Here is a 9,901-nt window from a genome sequence, read left to right on the forward strand (position 1 = left end):
TTAAAGACCAAGATATTTATTGCTATGCATGAACGTGAACGCTTTTAACTTTACTCTCCTAAATCTCTTTATAAGCTTCCTAAAGCCACAACTCTTTCTATCCACTGCTCTGGCTAGTAAACTCTCTATATTTCTAAGTATCAGCTAGCCCATCATTTCTCTCCCGAAGGTTGAATATCAACCTGCTGCTTACGAGCTCCAACATAACCATGGATACATCAATGGATGGTTAGTACTATCTATTTTGTGTTGTGTTTGATGTCTTTCATGAGCCGTGTTTGATATTGTTCAAGAGCTAGAGCTTAAACTATTTATTTGTTTAGATGTGGCCGCTCATGAGATTACATTCTCTCCACTTCTGGATTTTGATCCAACACCACCAACACTACCTTCCAAGGCTCTTGACAGTGCTGTAGCAGCCAACCTTTCACCCTCTCCTAGGTTGAAAAGTCAGAGTCTTGGGTCTTCTCCCATATCAAAAAAGATAAGCCCTAAGGGAGGTGTGAAGAAAGCATCCATGTCTTTGAAAAAGGCTTTCCAAATCACTAGAGGTGAATGTTAAGCTATTTTTTGCTTAATACTGTTGGCCAAGATTATTGCCTTATAATCTTGTTTCTTTTTAGGTAAAGCATCTAGGTCCTTGGCAGATTCTGCGTTCTCATCTTCCTTGGTTAAAGATGATGACTTGAAAGAGGACTTAAATGTTGAGTCTTTTTCTTCTCAGTTGGCCATTACGCCAGCGCTAAGGGTTTTGACCATCTCTGAATTATCAGAAACTGCGAATTTTAGATTTGCTTTGGAAGGAAAAGTACTCAGCAAATATGGTACTTACAAAATACCCAAGTCAAACTTTGGAAGATACTTGCGTGCAGACCTGCTAGATAGAGAGTCTCGTCACACTGTTACCTTTGTTGTGACTCAAATTTACCTTTCCGACTTTGTCGAGGCATTTGCTGTGAATGACTATGTTCGAATAGAGGGAGGTTGTGTGAAGAGAGCCGTAGTAAAAGATGGTGGGACATGTTTGTGGGCATTATATGCTGATGCTACTACATTGGTCATAAAAGCGGAGCCTTTTGATTGCTGCCTCCAACTTTACCCTGAGCAAAAGATCAAGGACTTGCTCTCCCAATATGCTATTGGTAATGACTTCGTTTCAACAATAGCATTTATAGTTGTGAAGGTGGAGAATGCTATTAAAAGTGACGGCACTCCAAGCTATCGGTTGACCGTTGCTGATGGTCTATCAACAAGTGATCGAGCTAGTGTAAGAATCTCTTCACTCTTGTGTGCTAATAGGCTTTAGTAAACTTCACTCATTTGTTTATGTGTTTTGGCGAGCTTCTATTTGTGCCTACTAGACGTGTTGACTACCAACTTATGATACATGAGGTTAAACCTAAAGGCTTTTACACTTGTGTTGCTCGCAACATCAACATTTTCAAGCAACTGTCCAATACTTTAAGTGTTGTGGATGCTACAATATTGTGTTCACTTCCTGATTCTCTCTCCAATCTGTTTCAAGAGTATTTGCACAAACAAGTTTCCAATTTGGGTTTCGGGAAGAAGGTAAAAAATCTCACTTTGCAAGGTTTTGCAGTTGCATTTTTTTACTTGGCTTTATTTGTAGGTGTTTGGCACTTTGGAGATTGCAAGCGTGAACAGTTTGGATGTTGAATACTCTTGTGGATTATGCAAGGGAACAAATGTTATCCGTCAAGACATTAACCCTTTTTGCTACACTTGTGGTATGAAAACACAAATTGTAAAGTCTCCCTTGCTGCCCGCTAGAATCTATCCTCAAGATGGAGTGGTCGTTGCTGTGATTTTACAAGGTGCTATTGTTGACTCCATTCTAAGCTTTTTCCAACTGTTTTTACACTACTTTGAGCATAACCTAGTAGAGCTGAAATCTTCCTTGCTTAACTTCAAAAAGGCCGGCTGGTTCACAATCGACAAGGGGGGTTTGGTTGTTGCATTCAAAGAAGAGTGAAACCTTGCTTTATCACCATTTTGCAGCAGTTACGACTATGGATTTGCAATTTTATGCGGATGGCCAGCTTATGTATAGGCTCTCAGATTTTGAATCCTCTTTTCCTGATAACAAAGATGTTTTGGAACCACTTTTGTATATTTTCCATTCCCAAATATCAATTCAGTCTTTGGAATGTACACTCTCAGATATGCTTGTGCAAGAAATTGAATCAAGAAATGCGGATACTATTAAATTTTGGATTAAGTCATGGTTTTCTGATAAGCACTGTGTGTCATCCAAATTGAAAGAACTTATCTTGCCGTTGTTGCGCACTCGTCAATCGTCTTTGATGATAAGTGTTGAATTAGTTAAAAAGGTTTGTAGCCTCATGAACGCAACATGCAAAATATGTTTTTTTCAAGCAGGAGTTTTCACTAATTCTATCTTTGTTGGTGGTTCGGAATGTGCTTCCTCATCTTTTCTTCCAACACTAGTAGCCTTGAACAGAAATGGTGACTACCTTTTGGTTTCCTGTTGGGCCAAAGACTCATAAACGTATGCGTTGTGTATGGAGTCAAGATGCCACATCACAATTGGCTGCATTGATTGGAACAAACAATGGTAGTGCTCATCAAATTGCAAAGACATTTTTAGACTTGCATTCAACCTCTTTTTCTTTAAAGCAAATCAAGACCAAGATATACAACATATGTAAGTCATCAAGAATCCATCAACTAAGCAAGCTTGAGTCTTCCACGAAATCTTAATTGTTTGCAAAAAACATAGAAGATGTGCCTGCATATCCTTGTTCATCTTGCAACTCTCTTTTGTTTCGTCTTAACCTGCACAATGTCACAAAACCAGAGTTTGCATTCTTGAGAAAAATACAACAGTTGCCTATTTGTGAAAATGTTGGATTCCAAGTTTGTTACTCATGCAAATATGCATTAAAAAAGAGACAACAACCAATGTTTTGTATGGTGCAAAATATGGAATTTGGATGCAAAATACCTAGTGTAGAAACATTGAACACAATCGAGAGCCATCTTGTGTCATTGCGAATACCATTTGCACAAATACGTGAGCTGAACTTTGAAGGTCAGTTTGGTTTACGTGGAAGTATTGTAAATGTAATGGCAGACTTGTCTCGAGTGCAAAAAATGTTGCCGCGATTTCTTAGTGAAGAAGCTTCTATCTTGGTAGAGATCAAACGAAAACTCAGTTATGACCATGTTTACCTTAGTGGTATTGTGCGTCCAACTTTTGTGCATCGTGCATTGGTAGACCTTCTGCAAACACCATTATATATTGAGAATGGCGCCACAATTGACACCTCTTGGGTAACCAATTTTACAGTTCAAGCAGATATCATTTGTTCTCCACAACAAGAATTTGATGACGACATAGATGCAACAGACACATTGGTGCATGGCATTTATAGTGCTCAACAAGTTGTTGATCATAATGCTCAGGTTGCAATTGTTGCTCCTTGTGAAGGGTTTACACCTTTGACTGTTTTTGATGATGATTGCTACGAAGAATTGTCATTTCCAGCTTTGTTTTTTGGCCAAAAAAGAAAATAACACTTGCTTGCAAAGAAAAATTATCAAAAGACGGCACAATGGGAATTAAAGAATGCAGATAGACGATATGCCAAATGTGTTGAGAATCTTTTCTTCAAAACAATGAAAATTATCATCTTGAAAGTGCTTGGTTCTATTTGGGTTCGTTTGCAAAAGGGAAAGCTTCATGGCAAGCAATTGCAAGAAAAAGATGTTCAAGCAAACACCAATATTGAACAATTGCTATCATCAGACCTTGGCTACCATGATTTTGAGTCATTGCGTACATCAACTGATTACAAGGCAAAACTTAAGAGAAATGTCTTCGCAATGATTCGCCAACTAGGCCAACCAACCTTCTTTGTCACATTTTCATGTGCAGAACAAAGATGGCAGCCCTTAATAGATTTTTTGTCAAAGTTAAACCCTCATATCATAGAAATAGAGCACCCAAACAAAGCTTCGTTCATTCGTGCACTTGTTCGTTCTGATCCTATCACAACTGCTCGATATTATGTGCATAGATTTCAATCAATGAAAAAAGATTTGAAACGCAACAATACAATCATTGGTGATTTAACATATTATTTCTTTGTCACCGAATTTCAACATAGAGGAAGCCAACATGACCATGGATTGCTTTGGATAAAAAATGCACCATTATTTGGCATTGAAAGTGATGATGAAATAACACATTTCATTGACATGCACATCACCACTAACAAGGACGTCTTGGACGAGGCTCTCAGGAGTGTACAAACACACCACCATCGCAAGACATGTAGAAAATGGAAAACTCTTTGTCGTTTTGGCTTTCCACGCCCACCTTCACATCAAACAATCATAATGCATCCAATAACAACATTTGCGATTGAGAAGGAAAATCTCTTGGCAAAAAATAGATTTATTAATGATCAACTACAAGCTCTTGGACATGAACCAAATATCTCATTTAATGATTGGTTGATTTCCTTGCAAATGACTGAGGATGATTATATCAAATCTCTTTCTGTCAAAATCACAGAACCGACACTATTGTTGAAAAGAAATTTAAAAGACATCTACACAAACAGCTTCAACAAACAATTGTGCAATCTATGGGATGGAAACATTGATGTCCAATTCATATTCAATGGCCATGGCACTGCTGCATCATATATGACAAAAAATGACTCCACTACAAGCAAAACAATCAAACATATACTTCAAAATTGCAAACAAACCAACATGTCAACATTAGAGCGATTAAAGAAAATTGGCAAGGCATTGATCAACACACAAGAGATGACGTCACAACAAGCCACATACATATCTCTTTCATTGCCATTGCATAGTGCTACTAGACAATTTGTCTTCATTAATGCAGATTACGAAAGCCAATGGACATTGCTATTGAAACGGCGAGCTATGTTGAATTCTTTGGATCCTGAAGACACAAACATTTTCTTTGAGGATTTAGTCACCAAATACACTCGACATCCAAGTAATCTTGAAGACATATGCTTGGCTGACTACGCTAGCAATTACCAATGCATTCACGGCTCCCCACGCAAATCCAAGAAACCTCGAGTCATTAGATATGCTAATTTCACTCTGGTGAAAGATGCGGAAATACATTAGCATGAACTTTGCTTGCTCTTTTTTCCATTTGTTGGTGATGAAAAAACTTTCGAAACAAATGTTGCCTCTTGGAAAGACAAGTATAACTCAAACTATCCGATCATAGATGAGAACCGCCAAAAATATTTTAAATTGGAAGTGCATCCAACTACCAGTCAATCAACTTCACTGCATACGTCTTCAGCACTTGCGAACAGTGATGCCTTCAAATATGACTTGAGACTTGATATTAAACCAACAAAACCCAATATAAAACCTTTACCTTCCTTTCGAAAGCTAGCACTAGACAACAATGAATACCACTCGCTCGTTTCCAAGCTAAACATTGAACAACGCTCCCTTTTTTATGACATAATGATTAGAAAGCGACTACATTCAAAAGAACCAATCCACCTTTTTCTAACTGGAGGTGCAGGCATAGGAAAAAATTTCACTTTGCAAGCACTTGTGCAAGGCTTAATCCATTATTATAGTGCTTCCTTGGAATTTGATGTCGACTTGCCAACAACATTATTAATGGCATACACAGGAAAAGCAGCTTTCAATCTCGGAGGCACAACAATTTACTCAGCCTTACGTTTGCCACTTGTGCTCCATGCAAATATTTCTCTCGCATCTGAAAGATTTGCAGAGCTGTCACAATTGTATAAGAATGTCAAGTTGGTCGTCTTTGATGAAGCACCTTTGATTGGGAATAGACTGTTCCGTATTGTAGACACAAGACTACGATCAATCAAACATAATCACATACAACCATTTGGTGGTTTAGACGTCATCTTTTGTGGCGACCTATGTCAAGCAATCCACAAGATTCCCTATGGATATTTAGCGATCCACAGGATTCCCTATGGATATTTAGCGATCCACAGGATTCCCTATGGATATTTAGCGATCCACAAGATTCCCTGCAACTACTCTCCCCTTTCTTTTGGCACACACATATAAAATGTCATGAGTTAAAAAAAACAATGCATCAATCAAATGAAGCTTTTGTCACAATTCTCAATAGAATACGAAAAGCAGAGCACACTATCGAAGATTTGTGCATGCTGAACACTAATTACACCAATACATCATTTGACAAATTGACAACACCTCATTTGTACTTCACCAATAACTTAAAAAACGCACACAACTATCTTGTTTTCAACACTTTGCCAACTCAACCATACATCATCCATGCAAAAGATGTCTTTCATAAGACTTGTTCAAAAAATCTTGTCGTGCAAAACAATCCACAAACCACTGCAGGTTTATCTTCAATCCTAGAGCTCAAAGAAGGATTGATTGTAGAGATTTGTGCAGGGAATGTTGACATTTCTGACGGGCTTGTTAACGGTGTAGACGGAGTCCTCAAACACATAGAAAGCAAAGGTGCATCCCATCTTGGATGGATAGAATTCTTTGACCACCTCACGGGTTTGAAACAACAAAATGAAAACCCAACGACTGTACAAGATTCATGTTAACCCCCAATGGACACCTATTTTTCAAACAACAAAAGAATTCCAAATAGTTCGAAGTGCATTGAACACAATATCTCGAACTCAGCTTCCAATCCAAGCAGAAAATGCACGCACCATCCATAGATCACAAGGTTTAACAATGACTGCAGTGGCATTTGATCCAACATCAATAAATTCACATGGTTTGATTTATACAGCTCTTTCTCGTATAAAAGATCCAACAAATCTTCACATTCTCAAACCAATCCAACAAAGTCAAATCAAAATCGACAAGAATGTTCTCAATGAGCTAGACCGCCTAAGCAAAGAAGCAAAGTGGCAATATTTGACAAGGTTTCCATTCACATACAAGGACACACATCATATCATACAATCATTGAACATTGTGTCTAGTCACAAATATCTCAAGTTCATCAAAGACGGCGCAAACTTCTTCGCTTGTGATATCTTATGCTTACAAGAAACAAAGCAAAAAGCTCCATTTAATGATCTTGAACCAAACTTCCACCATATCCACCATTACAACAACTTTGGTCTCTCAGTCTACTATAAAACTACAATCATTTTTCACTCTTCAAAGACAATCTTAACTCAAGGCATAGAAATCATTCAAGCTATATTCCACCTAAACCAAAAACTTCAATGCGAAATCATATGCGTTTACAAATCTCCAAAAGCTTCTACAACCTCTTTGCTAGCACTACTCTCCAACCTAATGAAACAATCCCATCATAAACAAATGACCGTCATCATTGGAGATTTCAACATTGACAATAACCCAACAAACAATCAATACCAACAATTGCAGATAGAGTTCCAATTACATGGCTACACACAACAAATCCATCATTCTACAATTCAAAACTCGACCGCATATGGATCAAAAATCCTCCTAGCTCCTTGATAGCAAATACAATATTTTGTTTTTGGTCAGATCATTCATCCACACATCTTTTGCTCCCAAAATGATTCATATCACTCCTTATCACTCTCCACTAATCCCTCCCCCCACTCAACCTCTCCAACCAAAACAAACAACCACCTCCTCACGCAAATCAAGCCAACCATCCCTTTTCAATACCTTCATTTGATACCATACTCCACCATGTAATCCCCAAAAAACTTCATGTATATCTCAATAAAAATTCACCTTTGAACTTTTTTGTAATTTTATCATAGGGAGGCCTTGTGATTTTATCACTTGTTTTTTTGGCTAAGGGGCGTAACTAGCAAGATGAGGTCCTTTTAGACTCATAGATGTTGCCCCAACCTTGGGGAAGTTGAAGTGATGGTTGTATATGTGGCACTAGATGTTGCTCCACTCCTAAATATATTTGTTAGAGGCTCGCTAAGAGTGTTGGCATGTGCCAACGAAAGTCATTGATGATAAGTGCTTTTGTACTTGTATTGACAAGAACCCCAATTTTGCAGTTAATGATGTTATCTCTAAGAATACACCCGCATTGCTCTTATAGATATGTAAGTATGAGTGCATGTGCAAGACAAGCCTCGCCACTATATGGCACGCCTCTGGCCAGGGGGGATCTAGGGCCCAAATTTGGGGGAGGCGAGGCGGCTTTCATCTCAGCCGTCGGATCATGCAGTGAACTGGGGTGAACTAGAAGCCTACTTAGGCAGGGCACAGGCGCCTCGAAACCAACCTCCTTTGTAGGGCACAGTGGCTCAAACCCTCTTTCGCAGGGCACGCAGCTCACAACCTGTTTGCAGGGCGCGAATTTCAACAGTCTCGGCGTCTTGAAACCTTTTGTTGCAAAAAATTAACGTTGAACCTTGCATACTTTCGCTGAACCACTGTGTTGGCGGACCCGTAGGGTATAGTGCCGGAGCAAGGAGCTCTATCCACTTGTCAAGGGGGGAGCGGGGGGGGGAATCCCTCCCCCAAAATCCAACCAACACCATCTCGCCTTCTCGCTTTCACCCAAGTGTGGTAGATTGGTTATGCTATCACCCTAAACTGAGCAGGCTTGGGCGTACGTGTAGGTGAGGCAGTAGAGCTTCAGACTCTGAGAGCGAGGCGGTGGGTTTAATACCGTCGCCTGCATGAGCCCCTGCTTTGACTACCCTTTTGGTCAATGGGCAATAGTCCGCTAGGCATGACTGGAGACCGATTGGGGCGTGTTTACCACGGGGGCAAGCACCCTAAAATCCAACCAACACCGTCTCGCCTTCTTGCTATCACCCAAGTGTGGTAGATTGGTTATGCCATTTCCCTCTTGAATAATATGTCTTGAGTTCAACTCCTCGTCGGGTAGATTGTCTCTTGGGATAGTTCACTACTATGTTAAAACTCTATTCTTCTATTCTTCTTCTTCCTCTCTCTCTCTCTCTCTCTCTCTCTCTCTCTCTCTCAACCTGCTCGTTGCTATCTCTCGTTGTGGCTCCATTTGAAAGGTGAAGCATGCTTAGGGAGGGCGCGAACGGCTCGAAACTAACCTCGTTTGCAAGGCACAGGTAGGGCACGGCGCTCATTTGGTTTTCATGGAGGACCTTGACATGGGTGTGCCAATGCAGGTTGTTGGCAAGAAACTGGCAGATTGGGTCTTCATCTCATGTGCAAGACAAACTCCAACTCCTCCTGACATTGCAGAATCATGCCCTCGAGACCATGCCACATAGCCTATTCCTTTTGCATACCTCGTCTCACCTTATTTAGGTCTTCAGTCATTCTTGAGCGCTTGGCCACAGGCAGGCCTTCAGCTGTGTGATTGCTCTGAGCTCTTAATGCATGTGAGTCCGACGGAAGGTATTAAATCCACAATCTTTTCCAGCACATTTGAATTTCCAGTAACTTCCCGAGTCGGTGCTATCTTCTCTTTAATCTCCTGAAGTTGCTTAAGAAGTATCTCCTCCTTCTTAGCCCGAATGCATCCTAAGCTGTCATGGAATTGTTGCTCCAAACCGATAAGGGCTCGTGATGACAACCGTTCCAAATTGTCAAAGCTTCTGAGTTTCTCTGTGAATTGGGTTACCCTGTCCACATAGCCATCACCGTGGATAGAGCAGCCATCATTGTTGTTTTCATGAGATTCAGAGTGGCCACAACTCCTCATGTAGTGCTCCATAACGTTTTGCATGCTAGGGTTCGCAAACTTGAAGAGCTTGCCCTTGCTGGAGAAGATGATGACGCCCACCTCTGCATCGCACTGCACCGACAGATCGTGTGCCTTATTCAGTAGGCAGCCCCTCTGCTTTGAGAACGTCACCTGCCGCGTTGTTGCATTCTCGATCCGGCTGATCTTGATCTTCCGCCTCGCCAT

The 9,901-nt window shown here is 40.3% G+C and overlaps 2 pseudogenes; one reads left to right on the plus strand and one right to left on the minus strand.

Annotated features, from left to right (window-relative positions):
* Positions 1-209: 209 nt before the first annotated feature.
* LOC147420992 (uncharacterized) lies at positions 210-2,071 on the plus strand (annotated as a pseudogene).
* A 7,190-nt stretch (positions 2,072-9,261) lies between these two features.
* On the minus strand, positions 9,262-9,901 carry LOC147420993 (MADS-box transcription factor 23-like; annotated as a pseudogene).

The sequence above is a fragment of the Adiantum capillus-veneris genome, chromosome 28, assembly GCF_014529385.1.
Source record: "Adiantum capillus-veneris isolate H3 chromosome 28, ASM1452938v2, whole genome shotgun sequence".
Classification (NCBI taxonomy): Eukaryota; Viridiplantae; Streptophyta; class Polypodiopsida; order Polypodiales; family Pteridaceae; genus Adiantum; species Adiantum capillus-veneris.